The following is a 23667-nucleotide window of genomic DNA, read 5'->3' as shown; positions in this document are numbered from 1 at the left end:
AGAAGCCGGGAGAACTGTATTAAGATCACCGTGCCTTTTAGTTCTGATCGTGAGAGCTGCATTAAGTTCACGGTCTTGGCTATGTATTGCCATTAGCAGTCGAGTGCATACAGGCCGACGTTGTGTGTGATCGAGACTGAGTAGCAACAGCACGAGGAAGTGGATAATGTCGCAGTCACAAGTAGCATGTCAACTGTTCAATGGGGATCATTCATCGAAGTGGGAGTTTTTGTCAAGGTAGGCGTGTTTACATCCCGTCCGGGTCACCAATGTGGGGCGAGTCATGTCGACAATGTCAACCTTTATCTATGGAATGGTACTTCAACATAGAATCGAGTTAACATGTCATATATATAAGTGATTTGGAATTGTACTTTTGTAGTGGTAGATACACCACAATTAATTTCGGAATTAGTCGACTTATCATACAAAAAAAAAGAAAAAAAAACATTTTTGCGAATTCTTATATTAAAAATAAAAAAGTTTAGATACTAGCGCATAAAATTCAAAGTAATCGAAATCAAGTTCCTACCAATTACAATTTGTTTTCCGAATGTTCCAAAAATGACCGAAGGTCTGAAAATTAATATTAATGGATTAGGACTGAAATGTAAAGTTTGTTGTGGTCTATTTAAAAAATTTGGAACTTTTCTCACCAATTTTCAAAATTAGTTGCAAAATCCGTGTCAACAGGTGGCGCTGCCAATTGAGAATTACGCTTTCAAAATAGCTACCATTTGTTCTCACAACAAGAAGCAGACTGAGAATTTAAGATAATTTGAAAATGCTTCAGTTGTAATGGTTAGACATGAACAGAAACCCGTTTAATAGATTTTTAATACAGAAGTGTCATCTGTTGGCGACCAATACAACTAATTTTGAAACTTTGGTTAGAAATAAAATGATTCAGTTTCCTAACCATTATATCTAAGCTGTTTATTTCTCCTTACTTCCATTTTTTTTAAATAGATATTTCGAATCTCTAATTTTTAACACCCGAAATGAAATTGTGGAAAGGGCTTTGAAAATAAACAATGACTGATTTAATTTCATAGCTGCCTACGTGTATAGGAAAAAAATTCAGTAGATTTTAGGAAATAATATAAATTTCATGATAATTATTGCAAAAGTACTAAATATTATACACATAGGGAATTTTTGAGATTTTTAACGTCATCAAAATAGAAAAAAATCAATATTAACCTGCTATGATTAACATTAAATGAACTTGAAATGCATTGTATTATGGTTACTCATAATTTTGAATAGTAATAGGCATTTAATTCATCAAAGATACTTAAAATATTTTTTAATTAATTTAAAAAGGGAGTTCTGAATTTTAAAAAAAAACTTAGCATTTTAAAACAAAAAAGGTTTTAGACTGATTTTTATAAATGAGGCTCGCTTCATTATATATCAGTAATAAGTAAGGCCCGGATTTTGATGACATTTGCATTTTTTTGCATTTTTTGCATTTTTGGACATTTTTTGTCTTTTGGAGCATTTTTTTAGATTTATAGGGCATTTTTCTTTAAATTTTGGGGCGTATTTTGCATTTTAATGCATTTTTTAAAGTTTTTTGTTAATTTTTTCCAATTTTTATTATTTTTTATCAATTTTCATTATTACACTGGCTTCCAAACAATGAAGAAAATCTATAGAATATTAAGAGGTGAAGCAAAATCTTTTCAAATTGAAGAAGAATTGTCATTAAGTGAGACCGTCTTTTTCAAGTACGCACTTATAACATCAGTAGACCTTGAAAGAAGCTTCTGCAGGAATGAAAATTTACTTTCAGACAAGAGACTCTCATTTACATTTCAAATTATCAAAAAACACTTAATAATCTAATGTAATTCTGATATTCAGTAATATTATGAGATGGAAGTTGTTATATCCATTAAAGTTTCTATACAAAATAAAAATATTTTGGTGTCAATATATTTTCCTTTTTTTGTTATTTTAGGATATAAAACAAATTTTTCAAACTTTAATGAACGCAGAACAAGTATTGCATTGCTTTATGTTTTTTAAATGACTCATAATAGTTTTAAAGAGCAAAACATTTTTTAATTCAATATTTTTACTTTATTTAAGGCATTTTTTGCGCAATTTTTGGATTTTTAAGGGCATTTTTTGCACTTTTTAAGGGCATTAGTTGAGATTTTTTTGGTCATCAAAATCCGGGCTCTAGTAATAAGTATTTAAGCATTCACGCAAGCAATAATCAGCGCAAAAAGGCACCATAGGGAATTTTTTTAGGAGACCTACTCAATTTTAAGGAATTTTCTACAAATGTATAAAAACCAGGAGAATTTTTATTAAACTAGTAGACCAGGAGAAACTGGCAAAATACAGTAGTCTACTGGAAAATCCGCGAGAACAGCTATGTAATTTTAATCATGTATAATTACTACAAACTTATTAACATGTTCTTTTTTTAAAAGAAAAAATTTTTGTATTTTGAAAAAAAATTGTTTGGGAATATTTGTGTAGCCGGAGTAAGTCATAGCATCTAAGATTGATTGGAAAAGTTTAAGGCAGTTAAAGCTATAGTATTAAAACATACACTAATTCATAATATTACACTAATGGCATCGCTATAGTATTAAAATATCGCTCAACGTTACTTATTGCATTAAACGCCAGATAATTCGTGGAATCTAGTGTCTAGACACTGCAAATAAATTTCCAGAGGATCGTAAAATGAAAAAATATCGTCTGACGGAACCTAACATCTCCAGGAGATAGAATCTTGGCTGACAGTATCGAGGGACAGAATATCATACAAGTAAATTATCTCTCTCTCTCTCTCTATTTTTTTTTTAAGTGTCGTTCAAAAACAGCCGTCCCAAGTTAGGGTGTACGTTTACTAATGTTCAACTCCGTAGCTTTGTTATTTTGAACCAGATTGAGAAGACAAGGGAACTCCTGGATCAAGCATTGGGAGAAATTTGCCTTCGGGGAGGACTTCTTGTTGGAACTAACCCGCATTTGCGATGCATACAGAGATGCCAACTTGCTCCGGACACCAAATATGTATTTCAAAGTGGTAGTTAATTAATTGTGATTCTTGGTTTAATAAATACAATTTGGTAAATTTTTATTCACCACTATTTCTAAATAGTTTGTTGGCTTATATAATTCACCACTTTATAGTACTTATGTCATGCTGTACCTTTTAAAAAGCAAGCAAAAATGGTCAAATATTTGTAAAATTTATTTTGAAGTTATTTACCGTTTTTTTAATTATGTTGGCGTGTCCGGAGCAGTTGGCATCTCTGTGCATAGAGAGGAAAACCACGAACACCTCCCACGGATAGCCTGACAGCAAGGGGATTCTAACCTACGATCCGTCTACCACTGAGGATATTATACGTCAGCACTGTGATCAGTGCAGGCCGGGTGCAGAATTCGTATCAACGAGCTATCGTTGGGATTCGAACCCGGTTTGGAAGGCGAACCACTCTATCCACTAAGCCACTACAGCTCCAGTTAGTCTCTTTGAAAAATCCATTCATAATTATCTATTTTTATATTCATGCAAAAGTAGTTTAAAGAAATAAGAACACAGAGCACCAATCACATTACTAGCATAAAAAGATGGTAAATATTTCTAAATCTTTGACCTAGAATTAAAAGAACTTATGTTTGGAAAATAATTTTTAAAAAATCTTTTTGTACCATTCCTCTGCTGTCCTTCAAATTAAAAGTTTCATAAAATTTGTATAACAATAGTTCCAAACGAGAATTTAGTCTGTCTTTTTCCCCGAGTAAATATTACAAGAGTTTTGATAAGAAATCCAATTAACGACCCACGCTATTTTGTATAATTTTACTGATAAGTTTGTTTCACCGTCAGCTCTAGCCTCTTAAAAGAGTTTTTTTAATTTTATTCGAAGCATTTTAGTCATAATACTCTAACTCACGCAAGTCGAAAAGTTCACGAGTTCAGAAAAGACCATCGCCAACTAATTCTGTGTTCGTTAAAAAAGCATTGATAATGAAGAGTAATCTTTTAATTTCAATAAATTACACTAAAAACTTATTAGCCTACTAAAAGTTGATACTGAAGAGTAATTTGTAGAATCTTTTTGAGAATATCTATTTTCGAATCATTTACAGTCCCTGGCGAATTTATTGAACTCACTATCAGATTCTATGTAAAATCTTAATTATCAGGTGAGACTGTACAGCTTTATTGTTTTTATGTGACTGAAACCGGTTTGCACATGCTTACGTTAGTGTATCAATTGGTTAAATTAGACGATATATTATATAAATAGATTGGGAGTACAAATTAGTTCGGTCCGTTTTCAAAAGATGGCTCTGGCTGTTATGAATGTTTCATAGTGACAACTGGTTTCGGTGGTTTTAGAGAGGTTAGACATCTGTCAATAATATGCAATTAACATCGCCTTGAGTTTCATATAAAAACCTTGTTTTTTACTTTGTTGAATATGTCAAATTGTGTGGTAACTAAGCAGCATTTGCGGGAGGTTTTATGTTTCTGCTTTAATTGGAAGAAAAGTGCAGCTGAAGTGCATCGAATGCTTGTAGAAGTTTATGGTGACAATTTTCCACCAGATAGAACACGTAGGGAATGGTTTCGACGTTTCAAGAATGATGAATGGTGTCACTGTGTAAATGGTGGGTGAATGGTATACTATGAGCTGCTACAACTTGGTGATTCCATTACGGGCGGGCGGTATAGGCTACAATTGATTCGTTTGAGCCGTGCATTACGAGAAAAACGGCCGGAATACGAGCAAAGACATGACAGAGTTATTCTTCTGCATGATAATGGTCAGCCTCATATCGCAAAAGTCGTGAAAAATTATTTGGAAACACTCAAGTGGGGTATTTTACCGCCCCCGCCGTATTCACCGGACATTACTCCCTGTGATTACTGGTTGTTCCGACGGATGCAGCACGATTTGGCAGGTCACCGGTTCACTTCTTTCGCAGAAATCGAAAATTGTCTCCTAACTTGGATCGCCTCAAAAGACGAGACATTTTTTATACATGGAATTCGAAAATTGTCTGAGAGGTGGGAAAAAATAGTAGTCAGCGATGGACAATACTTTTAATTATTCTGTTCATTCATTTTGTTCTGAAATAAATGCCTTTTTGATCACAAAAAAACGAACCGAACTAATTTGTACTTCCAATAGAATATTTGTTATATCAAGCATTATAATAGTATATTACAATAAAAGATCAAATTATTAGACGCAGTGTAGTTTTTTAATAATGACATGATTTGCACGAGTTTATAGGCAATACTTTTACTGAAAGCAAATCAGAGTACCAGTGACAGTAGTCTGCGACTGATTTCTGAATATATCCATATTGTTTGTCTTAGAATTAAATATATTTGGGAAAAATAGAGTGTATTTTAAAATCCGAAAACGATGTAATATCAGTTCTAAAAAAAGAGTTTGGTCAATATTCAGAAGTGATTAAATGAGAACTCTCTTGTGTCTGAATTTACGACCCACGCAATTTCGGAAATAGTTTTACACTAAACTTTGTTCCACTGCCAGCTCTGCCCTCTTTACAGGGATTCTTTTTTTCTTTTCCTTCATTCATGACGTAAAACGCTAACTCACGCTAAATTCGCAAAAAGTTCAAGAGTTCAGACCTGCCCATCGCCCAACTTTTTCCTGTGTTTGTAGGGAAAGCTATTAGCACTCTAAAACAACGTCACATGACTGGTTTTGAAAATCGAACAAGAGAAGGGGCCCAAGACAAAGCCATCAAAAACTTCGTGACATTTCTCTGCGGAGGTGTGACGTCACACTCATCTTATTGGTCGATCGGCATCCAATAGTGGGAGGGATCCGCGTGGTTCTTTAGATGTTAAAATCTCTGCAGTCGATAAACGAACGGCTTGGAACGATGCCAGCAAAATGGCAAACGGAGTGAAATATTGTCATATTCCAAAATGGGTACTTTGGGGGAGGCATCCTTTTTTTTTTTAATTCTTTCATTCCCTTTTACTGTAGTTTCGTTTCAGTTAGTTACCGTCAGGGTCCGATAAACATCCGCCATTGAGCCCGAAATGTCAAAAGGCTATAATGGGGCGTCGTTCGATATTCCATTCACTTCTAGACGAGGGAATAAAAAGTTCCTAACATGTTTTGTGTGTTGGCTATGTCTTTCAATGGAAAAAGACATAAATGAGCAACACGTTTTCAACTCCCTGATTTGAATATTCATTTATTCCGCCTACATAGTAAAAACCTCGATATCGCGAACTCATTAAAGCTCTCACGATAACGTAAATTCGGGAATATCCAAAAACGAATAGTTCGAACCATTTACTCAAAATAATTACTGTATTTTAACTTTTATAACATGTGCTTACTTTAAAGGACAGTTACTACAATGTCAAAATCTACTTCTTCATTTTGCTGTAATTCACCTGTTCTGCTGTATCAGATACAGCTTCTGACGCTGTAATTTCTTTTACCATTCTTCCCAATCGCCACATACGGTATCATCATTCCCAAATAGCAAAATAAGGTTTATTTGAACTCAGCAAAGACCTTTTAATGTAAACCTAAGATGGTTTGTAATACGGTTTTACGAGTAAACCTTGTAACCTTAAAACGAGATCTGTGACGATCTGCTCTATTCTACGCACATTACCCTCATCCAAAACATTGGAAAAACAACCTTCTATATAAAAACCTTAAATTGAGGTTGGATAAGGGTTTTCAAGAGTGAAGAAATCCTTTAATAAAGCTAGCATCAAGTTTAAAATAATCTTATATCTAGGTCGTAATAAGGTTTCTTTTCGCGAAGTCTTGAATGCTCAGCTATAATCCACCTTGTCATGAAATTTCAATGGACAATGCAATTTGATCCTATCGCTAGTGTGACGTCATCTAAAACGTCATTATGGACCTTAAGTGACAATACTTTTAAAAAATTAACTTTTTAATCCTTTTAGAATGAAAGGTTTGAAACTGCAGTATTTTTGCTTTATTGAAAAAAGGTTTTTAGTACAAACATTTTTGAGACAATAAAAAGAAGATTCTGACACAAGGTTGTTGTAAGGTTTACATGCTTTCTGGGATTGTCTATAGCAGGGGTGGCCAACCTGCGGCTCGCGAGCCACATGCGGCTTTTTGAAGGATTATTTGTGGCTCTTGATAAATGTACCCGAATTCCTTTTTCATTTTTGTGCTATTATATTTTTAAAAAATTTATAATCATTCCGTATGTGTTTCAAAATGTCTTTTAAATTACTGAGGACAAATATGAAAGACTAAGTGCAACGTTGTTCAATTCAAGGTGAGTTTTCCATTTCTAAGATAATTATGACACAAAAAGCATCTGGAGAATTAGAATTAATAGAGATGCAAGAAGATCAAGCTCTACAATGAAAATATAAGTCGACGTCGATTACTGAATTTTGGAAATTTGTACCAGAATCGAAATATCCTGAATTAAAAAAGGCTGCCTGTCAAATTATTTAAATATTCGGAACAACGTACTTAGGTGAATCATTTTATTTCACTTTAATATTCGTGAAATCCAAACACCTATCAGTATAAACTAACCAACAACTTATAAGAATTACTGAGAAGTGCTGTCACCTATTATTCACCAAGTTTTAAAGAATTATCAAGAGAAGTAAAATAAATGTGTTTAATTTTTAATATTTAAATTCAATACACATATTTTGTACTTTACTTCTTTTATATGTTTTCAATAAATATAATTTATGTTAAAAATAAATTTTTTATACCCTTTTTGCATACCTTTTAAATACGTATTTAATTGCCGCTCGCGAAAAATTTAAAATTTTGAAAAATGGCTCGACTATCAAGGAGCTTGGCCACCCCTGGTCTATAGTTTCTACTATATCTTAAGTATCTTTATTCGATTTCACGTTTTGCTGTAATTGTTCTGTCATTGTCTACTTCTGAGATATCACTTTTGATGCTGTACTTTTCCTTTTATCTTCCTAATTACCATATACCGCAACGTCGTTAGTAGCTACTTCCTTAACAGTACCAGATTCTAAATTAGAAAATTCTTTTCAATCTTATGAACGAAAATTCTTATCCGAAGATTATTAGCATGTCTACTTTTTTAAGAATTACTGAATCGGGCAACATCCTCTCAAACACGACTATTTAGAATATCTTATTAGAGTTTCAAGAACTAATTCCTAAAATTATTCGAAAGCATTTTAAATTTATCAGAAATAAGGAAATATTTTTTAATTAATGAAAAGCATTTCGTGGAATGATGTCGAGACATGCATTGTTGAAAAGTTTCTATTATTACCATTCATTATTATAATTATTATCAGCATATCAAACGCGTAATGAATTTTGATTTTTTTTTCGTTTTATCAACGCTCGTGCAATCCAGGTTTGACTTTTACAGTAAAACCTCGTTACAACAATATTTTGGGGACTAATTAAATATATTGTTGGAAAGGGATATTTTGTTATATCGAGGGCACATACGGATTTTGGGGACACAATAAGATTTTTTCTTTTATTTTAATGTTATATAAGTATTAACTATAAGTGTATTTATATATTATGCAAAAAATTTTTTTGCAGAGCGTAAATTATTGTTAAATATTAAAAACAATTTAAATGAATTTAGAAAATAAGATACTATACTTGAAAACCGTTTTTATTCAAAATAATCTGATATTTTAGTTCGTTTATTTATTTTTTTGACTGTCAAGTCAACCAACAAAGTCTGCATCGAGTCCAAAGCACAAAAAATAATATTCGTTTGTAAATGGTGCTCCACCCACCCTCTGCAGAAAATAAAAATCTCTTTCAGGTGTTAATGTGATGCTTGTGGTCATTTGTGACTTATGATTAACTTTCAACATGAAGGAAATGAAATCGGAGAGGAATGCTTCATCTGTGACTTCTTAAGAGATAGGGGAGGAGATTCTAAAAATGGAAGCTCTTGGGGTGATCAGCAGTGAGTCTTTTGTCAGGAAAATGGAGAAAATAAAGTTGAAATTTTGAAGAAAAAAAAATACAGAGGTTCATTGCTTCAAAGAATATCGTACTATTGAGAAGAGCATGACATTGCAAGTTCGTCATGACCACGAACCTTTATCGTAATAAAGGGAGTTATTGTGTATTGGACATCGTAGTAGCGAGTGTTCACTGTAATTCCAAATATAAGATTAAGGTAATAAAAAATATTTTAAAGCCATTCTTACTGGATAATCAGTAAGTGGAAAAAAATATGGAACATTAATTTTTAATAAAACAGATGTTTAGACAAACGGTAAATATCCACTAAGTGTAAAGTTGTCTTTAACACATTGTGGGTTGGTTAAGAAACATTACATTTAAAGAATTTACAACGATGTATAATTTCAGAAATCAAAGTTGCTTGTACTTTACTTTGTAGTATTTAAGTTCGAACTATTTTACGGTAGAAGAAGGAACCCAAGAAATCTCTTGAGCGATCTTAAGTTCGAACTATTTTACGGTAGAAGAAGGAACCCGAGAAATCTCTTGAGCGATCAACAATGTCAACATAAAATATTAATTTTTTAAATAAAAGGAATTTACATTGATATGACATAATTTTAACTACGCTCGAAACATACGTGTAATTTTTAAACATATAGGAAATACCGTTTGGATACTTTTTAATACCCTCATTTGATTTTTTTTTAACTCCTTCGGACCTTTCTCACACTACAGCTTGACCCTGAAAAATTACCTTAGCCTGACTTAGCAATGTCCATGGTTTTACTTTGAATTATTAACTTATATTCTTTTATGTATCATGTTTTTAAAAATTTAAATCTGCAACACGCAAGTGACATCCATAAATTGTTAAATATTTTTCAATTAATATAATTTTGTCAAATTTTCAGTAATTGATAAAATTATTCTCTCACTTCGTTTTTCAACAAATCACCCAATTCATTTTATATTCTGTAGGTTAACCCATATTTTTTTTTCAATTAGCCCCCGCTTCCAATATTGTTTTTTAATATTTCCTCCTCCTTTCTTTCTTCAATCTTCCACTCTCATTTCGTTCTGTAAAATGTCACCCTCCTTATTTCGTTCACCAAAATGCCGCCCTTCTTATTTCGTTTTCAAAATGTCACTTTCCCAATTTCGTTCTCTAAAATGTCGCACTCCTCATTTCGTTCTCCCAAATGCTACCCTTCTTATATCGTTCTCCAAAATGCCACCTTCTTTATTTTGTTCTCCAAAATGCAGTCCTCCTTATTTCGTTCTTCAAATTGACACTCTCCTTATTTCGTTCTCCAAAATGCCACCCTCGTTATTTCGTTCTCCAAAATGCCACTCTCCTTACTTCGTTCTCCAAAATGTCACTCTCCTTACTTCGTTCTCCAAAATGCCCCTCTTTATTTCCTTCTTCAAAATGCCATCCTCCTTATTTCGTTCACCAAAATGCCGCCTTTCTTATTTCGTTTTCAAAATGTCACCTTCCCAATTTCGTTCTCTAAAATGTCGCACTCCTCATTTCGTTCTCCCAAATGCTAACCTTCTTATATCGTTCTCCAAAATGCCACCTTCTTTATTTTGTTCTCCAAAATGCAGTCCTCCTTATTTCGTTCTTCAAATTGACACTCTCCTTATTTCGTTCTCCAAAATGCCACCCTCGTTATTTCGTTCTCCAAAATGCCACTCTCCTTACTTCGTTCTCCAAAATGCCACCCTCGTTATTTCCTTCTTCAAAATGCCATCCTCCTTATTTCGTTCTCCAAAATGCCACCCTCGTTATTTAGTTCTCCAAAATGCCGCCCTCCTTATTTCGTTCTCCCAAATGCTACCCTCCTTATTTCGTTCTCCCAAATGCTACCCTCCTTATATCGTTCTCCGAAATGAAACTCTCTTTATTTTGTTCTCAAAAATGCCATCCTTCTTATTACGTTCTCCAAAATGTCACTCTCCTCATTTTGCTCTCAAATATGAGATCCTTCTCATTCCGTTCCCCAAAATGTCACTCTTATTAACTTTATATTGTACTTCATTCAGTTACCTATTTTGTTCCCTCTTATTTTTTAATACGTTACTCACTCATTTACGTCTCGTTTTCTTCACGCCCTTCATTTAATTTTTCAGTGTGCATCAGCCGGGCACTTCATAGCTCTTCATAGCATCTTTTTTTTTTTCTTTTTTTTCTTTTTGCTTTACTGGTTGCTAGTTACTAGTACTTTGCTTCACTTATTTTGTTCTTGATGATATCGCCGATTAAGTAACTCCTTTATTTTGTTTTAATCTTCAGAAAAATATGCTTTCTTTCCTCCCCTCATCTTCCAAGCAACGGGGACATTTCTTTTGCTAAAAATAACCTTATTTATTAATCTTAATGGTAAAAACAAGTAGAAAACAGTTAAGTTTCATGTATCTTCTACTTTTGACTTACGAACATCCCATTTTTCAAAATAGCGAGTCTATTTTCTGACTGGGCAATAAAATAACTTCTGTGATAAATTGCATCGAAATGATTTCTCACATCTAATATTATAACACCGTTCCATCACGACTTTTCACCGAATTTTTATATCACTGATTTTTATTGCTTAATCAGAGAATGGGCCTGTTAATGAAATCAGGATGCTTTTGCGTTTTTTAGTTAGCTCAATCTCATATCCGTCTGTAGTTATGATACAGGATTTTAGAAAGATTTGAAGAGGTTGCGTAATCACCGCCCTTAATATGTATTTTTATAACTCATGACTCAAAACTCTTGTATTAGTGGCAATAATTCAATATTTTTTGCAAATTAAAAGAACTTTTCATTTCAATTTTTTGATTGCACAAGAAAAGACACAAGTTTAAAGGCTAATACAATAAACACTTTCAATCTTCAACAGGTTAATGTTTATATGTGAATTTACAGTACAATGTAGGTGTGTATGAAGCGTAAAAAAAAATAACACCCTGAATAACTTTCGATCTACCAATCGATTTCTCAGGTACTAAAACTCAACTTTAAGGAGAGGAGGTATCAAATTTAGAAAAAGCATACTTAAAATTTAAATTCTTGATCTATTGAGTAATTTGGTTACACTTTTGTCATTTAAAATTAAAAGTTTTAGAAATCTAATGTATATAATTCTCTTACGTAACTCCCAAATTTTGGCTGCATCTCTTTTCCGCCGGTGGCAACGTTTGCTTTGTTTTGTTTACGTTTCTATTTCTCTTACACGGTGAATCGACCAATGATTGCCGCTAAAAATTTCACATGCGAAATCTAGCTGAGGTGGCTCAACATATAGAGCTCTTAAAAACAGAAACTGAAATAACCAGAGAGTATCAGCTGTGGCAATCTCATACTATTAAGCTAGGCAGAAGTGAGTAGTCTTTGTCGATAGATCTCTATTTTAGTATTTTGTCGAAAGCGCTTTTTTCACGAATTTTGTATTACGAATTTATTTGACGATTTTTGATTTATATCACGAATTATACTATAGCACATTTCTAATAGGTTTAACGAATTACATGTCATTTATTTGAATTCAAATTTATTTTAATGATTTAGTATTTACTAAAAAGATATCACGAATTATACTATAGCACATTTCTAATAGGCTTAACGAATTAAATTTCATTTATTTGAATTCAAAATTATTTTAATGACTTAGTATTTACTAAAAAAAAATTTTTTTTTTTTTTAAATTTTTAGATGGATTTGAATGATTGTTTTGAATCCTTAGAATTTCGTGCATTTGCAATGTACCTAAGTTAGTAGCGAGCGAAGCGAGCTTGGTTTGCGAAGCAAACCATATAAGATTGCGTAGCAATTTTTGGGGGTTGGCGAGCGTTAGCGAGCAGGAGACGCAGCCCACTAGTTATACAAAAATCTGTGTTCCATTCTCGTTCAAAAATCATATCTGTATATAAATAAATACATTTCATTAAAAGAACCAAAGTGTAATTTTTTTATTGTTCGTTAATTGCGGGCTTTTTAATCGTTACGTAAGATTTTTTCCATTCATTTTATTAAAAAAAAAAAAAACGTTAAATCATGGTTCGTTAAATCGTTAATTCCGTATTTGGCTGTATATTTGAATAATTACTTTTAATCAAATTATTCTCCGTGCATAAATTCTTTTTAAATATTTTTATTCAATTTCTGATAAAATATTACAGAGATATAAAGAAACAACTAATTAAGATATTTTTCTATAACAAAAAGAAATAATAAATATTCTGAGAAAAAAACGTATGCATCCCCAGTGTTTTTAATCAATTTAAAATTGATAATATATTGCCGACAAGTTAATTAGGAAATTTTATATGAATTTTAATGTTTTTTTTTCGTAACAAATATTCATTTCTTGGTTGTGAAATCAATTTCTTTTCAATCTTCTTTATGGTTTAGAAAGAGAAAAAAAAGTTCAGGTAATTCAATAAAGAAAAAGAAAGTGGAGTTGGCAATTTATATATGAATAAAAATGTGCTTTGATGCTTTGTTACCTAATGAAAAAAATTAGATTTGGGGGCATTTACTTTTATTTGCTTTCCGTCACATCGTGGTGATAATCTTTATTATCCGCTATTATTTACAACAAAAAAAAACGAGATGTTTAAGTAGTTTCAGTAGTTGTTTTTCTTTCTATTTTCACTTCGTAATTTTGTTTTTAAGTTTGTTTTATTTATTTTAGGTTATCTTTTGTTTAAATCAGAAACTTGTCAATACGCCAAGAATTATATTATGAGGCTCTGCAATACTAAAGGTATGTTTAAAATTTTCAAAATTAATTAAATAATTTATTCAGTCAAAATTTATTCAAACAAAAATGGTTCAGGGGATAGAGCGTTCGCCTTCCAAAGCGGCGAACCGGGTTCGAATCCCAGTCGATACGAATTCCGCTTGCGCCGACCACAGTGCTGACGTGAAATATCCTCAGTGGTAGACGGATCATGGGTTAGAGTCCCCTTGCCATCAGGCTAACCTTGGAAGGTTTTCGTGGTCTTCCTCTCCAAGTAACGCAAATTCGGGTAAGCTCCATCAAAAAGTTCTCCACTAAGGCAAATTTCTCTCGATACTCGATTCAGGAGTCCCCTTGTCTTCTGGATTAAGTTCAAAGTGACAAGGCTATGGAGTTGAACATAAGTAGTCGTAAACCCTTAAAATTGGGTTGGCTGTTCAACGACGGTTATAAAATAAAATAAAATAAAATATACTATTTAATTATACTAAGAAAGAAACTTTGAACACAAATCGATACATTTGTGAACCATAATTCAATTTAGTTTGTTTGTTAAATGTTTCAAATTTTTTTTATTCTTATTTATTTTATTAAGAAATCGAAGTGTCAACTTTAAATATACAGTCCTACCAGTTACTGGTGGTAGAAGTTTAACAGCTATTTCTGCTCTTGAAATTTTAGAACAACAATTATATACATCATTATATCCATGTTTTCTTTACAAAATTAATATATATTAAGAATTGAAAAACACAATCTCGAAATTTATAAACTTCTACTCTAAATTTTAACCAGTATTAATTTTGTAATGACTTATTTTAATAATAATAATAAATAATTTATTTTATAGCATAAATATAGCTACCAATTGAAAATAATGTTCTAAAAATTTGGCAAGCTTCTGTCTGCCTTATATAAAGAGTCTTTTTTCACCTCGTACATTAAAAGAATTAAAAATATGAGAATTTAAAGAAAAATACCAGTAGTTCAAATACAAATTGCCTACAACTTTTTTAACATTAATTTTTAAAAAAATGCTTTTGAATTGAATTCGTTATTAAGGGGAAAATTCTATTTATTATCACATACTAATTATAATAATTATTGCGAACTAAAAAGAAATCTCTCAAACTCTTTCGTAAACAAAAATAAAGTATTTTAAAAAAAAATTTCAGTGACTAATGAACTCAGGGGTTTGAATCCATTTACGCGACCTTTTATTTTACACGCTTTTTTTATCGTAAAAACCTATATTTTACTCTTTTTTTCTTTGCTGTAGAGAAAACTGATCTTTTACAATTTTTAATCAATAAAACAGACCTTTTTGTAATTTTTGGATATTACAGACTGTGTTGATACTGTATTAATTATATCGGCTTATCCTATTTTTAGAAGATTTATTATTATTGTATTTCTTTTAAAAAATTTGAATTTTAATTACGGTACGATGTTTTTAAAAGCAGGATCTTGGCTAAAAGCGCCCGATTGAAGGTTAAATGATAACGTTAAAAATAATTTATTCAAGTCATTGAGTGAAGAAATTTCACAAAAACACGAGTTTTAATCGAAAAATTTACATAGATTGTGGACCTTTTTTTCCCTCCTGTATTTCAAATGGATCGATTTTAACACTAAACGCACCAACACTTAATCTATACCCAGTTCTACTATAGACCGGACTTTGTTTCTTGATTGAATGTATGAAATATGGATGTTAGGAAGGAAATAAGCAAAAAAAAACTTCATTATTATTCAACAAAATAGTATATGACCAATTTTTTTGTATTACAAAAACAAAGAATAAGAATTTTTAATTCATTTCTCAACGCATTCTTTACATATACAACAGTGTGTTTCCATTGTACATTTTCAGCAAACATATTTCGTCTAATTATTATTATTTATATAATTCTTATAATCATAAGAATGTATAAGAATTATAATTTTTATAATTATTCGTAAATATAATATTATTTCTTTAAAGAACTTGTGCTGTTTTGATGGTTTCGACATTTTTCCGGGTAAAAAAACTAACAGTTAGTTAAAAAATGAAGTAAAGCTATCAAAATAAAATATAAGCTATTTAATAAAATATTTAGTTTTTGTCACTTTTTCTGACCCAATAATGCCAATCTAAAATTTTAGGTACTTTCTTGGAACTTGAATTCGCAGTTATTGTGATTGAACTCACTACGCAAGTCTTTGCAGAAGTGTGCAACTCATCGAATGCAATACGTTGAACACGCATTGCATCGTCATTTCTGATCCGCTAAACTTATAAAGCAATAAATTGTTCTCCCTGTCAAGTTACCGGTTGTGGTAGGAATACGACAGGTATTATTCGAAACAAACAGAACACATAATAATTATAATAGAATATTAACTGTAGATATATAATTGTTAGAAAAAGTCACGCAGTCAAATGTGCAAAAACGATAAGATAAGCGCATTTTAAATGCAAAAGTTGTTAAACGGCCATTTGACCGGTTATGGTTAAAGTAAATATTCCTACAGCTCTAAAACTTTTCTCCTCATAAACGTGAATGTTGCTTAGGTGGTTAGGGGTGTAAACTTTTCAACCGAATCCAAACTTCGAACGCAAATCGTTCTCCGTAAACGACGGGATGGTAGAGAATATCGAGTCAGCGAATAAGCTCATTATAAAAATTATCGATTTGACTGAAAGGACTTTTCCCTCCCCCTTTCCAGCCCCCTTGTCTCATCCCTTCGACAAAATCTTCCTCCCAACCGTGACTGCGGAACACGGCGATAAGCCACAAAATCTCCCCCCCTCCTTCCTCCTCCTATCATGCGCAACACCCCTGTCCACCCACGCAAAATTACAGGCTATGAAATTAAGGCCATCGGCATCACGCAAAGCTGTACGAAATCTCCGGAACTTTTTGATCTGAAAAATAAGTTGTTTTTCAAATTAGAATTTAAAATGCTATCTGAGGCTAAATTTTAAAAGCACAGTCAAATAAATTTTATTTTATAACCTTCGTTGAACAGCTGACCCAATTTTTGGGTTTACGACTACAAATGTTTAACTCCATAACCTTGTAAATTTGAACCCAATCCAGAAGACAAAGAAACTACTATCAAGTATTGGTAATTAGTTGCCTTCGTAGAGGACTTTTTGAAGAAATTAACACATTTGCAGCATTTGCGATACGCGGAGAGGAAAACCACGAAAGCAAACCATGGTTAGCCTGACGGCAAGGAGACTCTAACCCGTAATTCGTCTACCATTGAGGATATTTTACGTCAGCACTGTGGTCGGCGTGAGCCGGTTTCAGAATTCGTATCGACCAGCCTTTGAGATTCGAACACAATTCACCTCATTGTAAGGTGAACGCTCTATCCCCTGAGCCACCACGACTCTTGTCACATGAATTAGCAACCCCCCCCCCCAATTATAAACTATTTTTATAACAGCTGTGAGTTTTATTGGTTTAGATGTTCACAATGAAGATGAGTATTTATTTTATGTTTTAAAATCAGGCTTTTTCTTCCTCAAAACGTTGACATTTCGACCAAACTTCTTTTTTTTTTCTCCGTTGCCATACCAAGCACTTGCGATAGCACAATAATAACAAAATACTCATGTAGCACTAAGTAAGCTTATAAGCTTCACAATGATTAATTGAAATGAAAATGATATTAACTTTTATTTAAAAGATCTGTATAAGTTTAAACCATTGAGATTTGAACTTATACAGGTCTTTGGGAGAACATAAACAGAAGCAAGCTGCATTTTTTAAATAAAAGAAGTTAGTTCAAACTTTTTTTTAAAAAAAATTGAATCTTGCAACATCAAAACACAATCAGAATGTTAACATTAACCGAATGCATCCGTCAATCGTTCCTTAATTTTGTTCTAAATATTAAATATTCTCTTCGATAAATTTCATTGCAATCTTCACTGCTTTTATGCTGCAACCACTCGCAGATTAGGTTGACCAACATCAAACGAAATGTACATCATTCGAAAAAATGGTATTATGATATCGGGATATCGATAAAGAATAGAATCGTAAAAGTTAATTTGATCTCATTGATTCTTTTGAAGAACAGTCTCTGCCCATATTATGAGACGCACTACAAGATTCCATGTAAAATTATAATTATCACGTGATACTACACAGCTTTATTGTTTTTACAAGACAGAAACCGGGTTGCATTTATTTGAGATCCTGTATCAATTGGTAAACATTGTAATGTAATTCGTTGAAAATTATTACAAGTAGAAAGTATATGAAAAATCTCCTGAATAAAAACCCATTACTTGTGTGGTTAAATATAAAAGTAATGCATAGAAACTCGTGCAAATCATATCATTATTAAAAAACTACAGAGTATCTAATAATTTGATCTACTTATTATAATATACTATTATACTGCTTGATATAATAAATATTCTACATTTATATAATATGTCGTCTAATTTATCCTATCGTCAAATTTGTATTATTTTTCGTCTAATTTAACCAATGAATACGCTAACGTAAACAAGTGCGAACTGGTTTCAGTCACATAAAAACAATAATGCTGTATAATATCACGTGACATAGTGACACGTGACATTTTACATAGAATCTTATATTTCACCAGGGAGTGTATTTCTGATAAGGAAATATGGCTGAAGTAGAGGAGATTGTGGTTGTTGGTTTCAGGAGACTAATTATTCAGGAGACTAATTATTAGAGTTTACATTATTTTAATATTTATCAACATAAGAAAATATTAAGTATAAAGGAGAGAAATATAAATGAGCACAGCTCGTCATGCTACAGTGACAGTTAGGATTCTTCTGCCGAATGAAAAATTCAAGTTTCTGATCGTAACTGTCGCTGTTACGATTAAGTTGAGTCTCCGCAAAATGAAACCACTGCACGAGTAAATTTAAAATTTTCAAGTCCATTCAAATGTGAAACTACGATTTCCCCGTAAAGTGATTCTACTAGAATCGAAAAGATGGAATGAAGTATTCCAACTAGAAATTCCTGATGAAGACTGTTTTTTTTAGTCGACGCATGATTTTTGGAACTGTATTGAAATCAATCGACAGTGTTCATTTAGATCCGGTATTCGACAAGCGAGTTCTAGCGAAGATTAATTTGCTCATTAAACCTAATTACATCAGCAGAATCTAAGAGAGCAAAAGCGTGGATTCCCAAGTCAAAATTTTTGATGGTTCCATCAATATATTTTGATGGCTTATGTTGGCTTCAGAGCGATTTATGATGGTCGAACATTTGATTATCCAACATTTTCCATTATTTGTTCATGGTTTTTGATATGCCAAAAAACTTCCATCATTCCATGATGGAAAATGCTTCTTTAATACTATGAGGGTTAAATATTTAGAGAACTTTGATTCTTATGGACCAACAATCCTTGATGGTTTCAATTATACATTTTTTTGATGGTTTAATGGAAATTCTTGCTGGTTCTCAGGAATATACCATCAAAACAGTTTGTTTGTTTTCTCTATGCTGGCACATCAAAAATAAGTTCGAATTCCTACATTGGGATGATAATGGTTCATAATCGTTCCGACATTTGATTTCTAAGAAACTATGATGGAAGTTTCTGAAGACTCAACATAAACAAACCATAAAAAAAATTTCCTATTCTTAAGTTGGACCATCATAAATCAGTCCGAATTCCTACAGAGGGGTGATGGTTACTTATGTTGGTTAGTATAAAAAATATAATGATTTATATTGGAATTATTGATGATTACCTTCAAGATTATATTGGTCCATCAATGGAAAACCATCTAAAATTTTAACTTGAGTTTCGCTGTAGAAAACGTGCTATGATACAGGAGTTACCTGAAGAATTGAACTAAGGATTGTTCACAATCCATTTCATCAACTATTGTTCGCCATCTATATTGCCATCTTGAGGAGAAGACTTCATGACGTATACTTTGTTATTGTAAGGTCTATTCTGCTCAAAGATTTGAGTATTTAGGGCAACATTGCATTAATTACAAGACATTCCTGTCAGGTGTCTGCTTAACATTGTTTCAGCTATAAAGCTTCTTCGCTAACCGTGATTTAGAGGGCCGGGATAGCCTGGTTGGTAGGGCACGGGGCCCATGTCCAAGAGTTCATGGGTTTGATCCCCGCCGGCCGAATACTCCCCGTGTAGTAAGTGGTGACTGGTGCACGTTAAATATGTCGAGTTTCAAAGTCCTATATGTTCACATAACAAAACATACCTCTGGGGGTACTGATCCAGAAGTTTCCTTGTCTTCTGGATTGGATCAAAATGACTAGGCTACGGAGTTGAGTATACGTTAGCACTATATTAGTAGCACTATATTCGTTAGCATTACATTAGTAGTCGTTAGCCCAGAATTGGGTAATCTGCTCAACGACAGTTAGAAAATAAAATAAAATCATGATTTAGGGAGCTCTGGTGGCTCAGGGGATAGAACATTCGAATCCCAGCGATGACTGATCGATACGAATTCTGCACCCGATTCGCTCCGGCCGCAGTGCTGACGTAAAATATCCTCAGTGGTAGACGGATCATGGATTAGAGTCCTCTTGCTGTCAGGCTAGCCGTAGGAGATTTTCGCTGCTTTCCTCTCCATATAGCGCAAATGCGGGTTAATTCCATCAGAAAGTTCCCCACGAACGCAAATTTCGTCAATACTTGATCAAGGAGAGTGTCTTCTGGATTGGGTTCAGAATTAGATGGCTACAGAGTTCAACATTAGTAATCGTAAACCCAAAATTGTCGGTTTAGTTGGTTGTTGACAACGGCTATAAAATAAAATACAATGATGATTTAGGGATAGGGTACAATAGACCTCTGTTCGTTGTGTTTTGCTCCTTGGAGCTGGCCAATCTCTAGGTCTAAGTGGTCAAAAACTTTATAGGGCCTTATATGGTGGCAGGGATTATGATTCCTCAAAGTTATAAAAACGGAAAAACCATGTTTCTATAAAAATTGATATTTTATTAAGAAAAAAAAATTCTCTTTGTTTTTGTTTGAAATATTAACTTTTAAGAAGGAAAAGAAAGAATATTTTATTCAATATGCTTAAATGAGTAACATACCACTCCAACAAAATGAATGAACAAGAGAATTTAGTTGAGTAACTAGATTTTCTCATTCTTACCAAATCATTTCTTCTTTTCATTATAATTTGTTTAGTTTAAGGTGACAAGAGACTTTCAAAATAAAATAAAAATTGCCAAAAAAATAAATTTTTCACTTTTTATATTTTTGACATCTAGGCATTTAACTGAGCATTTTAAAAAAAGAATTCTTGAATTGAGCGAAATTGACAAAGTTATGGCCATTTCCGTTTTGACCACGCCCCTTTGACGCCCAGCAATGAAAAAGTAGATAAAGTCATTTTTCTCAAAATGTCTTTTTTGACAAATTTAGAAATTTTAAACTGTTCCATGAAATGAATTTTCATTCTATTGACCTGAGAATTTGATGTTATATATTTATGAATATTATTAAAATTTTGTTGGAAACTGTTTTTGAATTAAGTAATAGTATTATTTTTATACATGATATTCTTTAGCGGTACGATGACTTTTTTCCGAAATGCTGGTTTTTTACTGCTCTTTTTACTGTTATTTGTTTCAATAATAAAAAATAAAAAAGTACTTTTATCAGTACTATTTTATAAAAGTAATTTTTTTTTTATGTTACCGAATAAGTAATATTTTAAAAGAATTTTGTCATTTTAACAAAATTTCTGACTCGAGGAATAATAATAAAGAAAATATTAAAAATTCGAAATTTTAAATTTTTTTAATTTTTTAAATTTTAGAATATTTTTTTTTGAAATTTTGAATATACGTTGTTTTTATCAATATAAATTTATACTGAGAATTTTAAACAAATACCTTGATAATTTGTAAAGGAAAAATTTGAAAGTACTTTGTCGCCTTAAAACATAACGTTACAAGGAGACTGATGCGCTTAGATTTATTTTCGTTTTAGAAAATTTTAAAAAATAACCTTAACAATATTCTTAACTTAAACTTCCTTCATTTTAATGTTATTTCTGTTATTCATTTACTATAGTAAAACATAAAACAATCGTATTGTACACTTTATACGACAACTGTTATCAAAGCACGTATAAATCATTGAAAACAGGTTAAGGTTGTGTATTCATTTTAAGGTTGTGTATTTAATTTAATTTAATATTAATTCTGCTTAAAACATTTTGCCTACTTATAGCTTTCATCAAATCCAAAGCGTAGCAATCAGTTTCAAAAGCATCTGGAAATCTGTGTAACATTTCTTTTCAATGAATATTTTCAATAAACCAACTAAAAACTGATTTCCCATAGATTTTGTTTAAAATAACATTTAACGAAATTGATTTTGTTTAAACAAAATGAATCAACGCCACACTTGAATTAAAGATTTACCTTGCTTTTATTTTTATTCAATATTTCTAATTTTTTTTTTAAAAAAAAGAATTACTCATATATTTTATTGGAAATAAAAAAAAAGTCATAACAGGAATTAGAAACGGTCCTTTAACACTAGTAAGACTGAAACTTAGTATTTACCTATATTGCCCAAAAGCAGTCAAAAAGACTGGATTGTGAAAAAAATAACTAATGTGTAAAGAAATCTAATTAAAATTAATTTTTAATATTTTAAATATTATTTACAGTTATATAACAAGTTATTAGTAAATTTTAACAGTAAAAAGAATTGTATGTTGTGCAAGAAGTCACAAAATTCTAAGAAATTGTGTCAACATATACATCATTGCTTTTCTAATTGAAATTAAAAAGCAGTCAAAATGACTTCCTTAGGCATTCTAGTGTTAAAATAAAGCTTTACTTTATTTTTTTTTATTCAATTTTTCTAATTTTTTAAAAAAAATTTCGGATTACTCATATATTTTATTGGAAATCAAAAAATAGTCATAAGCTAAATAAGAAAAGATCCTTTAATAATACCTAAAAGAAGATCTTAATTTATTTTTTTTAAAGTGTTGGATTATTGATAGATCTCATAAGACAACCAAAAAACAGCCATTATTTGAACCGGAAATGATCCTTCAATTTCAATACCTTAGACATTGTTTTAATTCTAATTAAACTAAATAAAATACCGTCTCTGGCTAAATTATTAGACGCACTCTAAGAGTCCATGTGAAATCTTAATTATCACGTGATACTATAACAGCTTTATTGTTTTTACTCGGCTGAAACCGGTTTGCACATGTTTACGTTCGTGTATCAATGGGTTAACATTGTAATGCAATACGTTAAAAATAAATACAAATAGGAAGTATATAAGAAATCTCCTGAATAAAAAACCATTACATTTGTGTTTAAGTATAAAAGTATTACATTTAAACTCGTGCAACACATGTCATTATTAAAACAAACTACACTGTGTCTAATAATTTGCTCTAATTATTATAATATATTAAAATACCTGATATAAGAAATATTCTAATTTATACAATAAACCGTCTAATTTATCCAATCCTCGAATTTATATTATATATCGTAGAATTTAACCATCTGGTATTATATTAGTATTTTTACCTCCGGTATTATATTAGTAAATTTTAATAATTAGACCAAATTATTAGACACACTGTAGTGTTTGAATAATTAAATGTTTTGCAAGAATTTAGATGCAATTCCTTTATATTTAAACAGATGTATTTGGGTTTCTATTCAAGAGATTTTTAATTCAAGACAATTTGAGCATCCGGCATTGTATTATATTATTACCTCCGGTATTATATTAGTATATTTTAATAATTAGACCAAATTATTAGACACACTGTAGTGTTTGAATAATTAAATGTTTTGCAAGAATTTAGATGCAATTCCCTTATATTTAAACAGATGTATTAGGGTTTCTATTCAAGAGATTTTTAATTCAAGAGAATTTGAGCATCCGGCATTGTATTATATTATTACCTCCGGTATTATATTAGTATA

At 31.6% G+C, this 23667-nt stretch overlaps 1 protein-coding gene across 2 annotated transcripts in view; it reads left to right on the top strand.

Moving 5' to 3' along the window:
- The window catches only part of LOC107442570 (vesicular glutamate transporter 1), a 202369-nt gene that overhangs the window by 28426 nt on the left and 150276 nt on the right, over nt 1-23667 (top strand). For both annotated transcript variants that reach the window (XM_016056167.3, XM_016056165.3), the window contains exon 4: nt 13655-13726. The gene's annotated coding sequence lies outside the window, so the exon portion shown is untranslated. The remainder of the gene's footprint in view (nt 1-13654; nt 13727-23667) is intronic.

This window comes from Parasteatoda tepidariorum, chromosome 6 (genome assembly GCF_043381705.1).
Source record: "Parasteatoda tepidariorum isolate YZ-2023 chromosome 6, CAS_Ptep_4.0, whole genome shotgun sequence".
In the NCBI taxonomy this organism is placed as follows: domain Eukaryota; kingdom Metazoa; phylum Arthropoda; class Arachnida; order Araneae; family Theridiidae; genus Parasteatoda; species Parasteatoda tepidariorum.
This window is presented reverse-complemented; position numbering and strand designations above follow the sequence as displayed.